The sequence below is a fragment of the Octopus bimaculoides genome, chromosome 4 (genome assembly GCF_001194135.2).
Source record: "Octopus bimaculoides isolate UCB-OBI-ISO-001 chromosome 4, ASM119413v2, whole genome shotgun sequence".
NCBI lineage: Eukaryota > Metazoa > Mollusca > Cephalopoda > Octopoda > Octopodidae > Octopus > Octopus bimaculoides.
Window position 1 is genome coordinate 13,345,808 of NC_068984.1, and position 879 is coordinate 13,346,686.

The following is an 879-nucleotide window of genomic DNA, read 5'->3' on the forward strand; positions in this document are numbered from 1 at the left end:
TAGTGAATCCAGTTCCTGGACAAGATGCATGCTCTGTTTCTGAGTAAGGCACTTTATTTCACGTTGCTCCAGTTCACTCATCTGCAGAACTAAGTTGCGACGTCACAGGTGCCAAGCTGTATCAGACTATGTCTTTCCCTTGGTTAACATCGGTGGCATGGAGAGGGGAGGCTGATATGCATGGGCATACAACGTTGCCCGGACTTGTGCCTCAGAGGGTAACTTTCTAGGTGCAATCTCGCGGTCATTTATGCTCGGAGGTCTTTACCCTTCATATATATATATATGATAAATCTCTGAGCGAGGTATAAACAGTAGCAGCAGGACATCGTGAAGTACGTGTGCCACCTAAATGTGGCTAATCCTTAAGAGTCGACTCTACTGCAGCTTCTAGCCCCAGGAAGACATCTCCTCCAGCTGGCTATTGACACGCTATCTGTGTCCTATCAGCATTTTCAAAGGGAAGTCATCGTTCCCATCTCCAGCCTGTCGTGATACACACGGACCCGAGTTTCTGGGTATTGACCCGTCGTATATTTGGACTAATCCACTGTTGATATTTCTACTCTCACTTACTATTTTACTTCTACCTGCTTTTTACTCTCTATCCCTCTCCATATGATTCTTTCTCTTTTCCTCTTCTTCTTATTCCTCACTTTCACTTACTTCGGGCATTTATTTAAAATGCCCTGTCTTTATATACCGACTCATGGCGACGGGAAGTGATTCTCAATGCAAATATATATACTTTTTCCATTGACGAAAAGTCACTGATCTCGAAAAATTGGAAACAAACAATAATAAAACTCTCTCTCTATATATATGTGAGTATATGCGTCTTTATAGCATTATCTTGCACTCGGCATATATATATATATA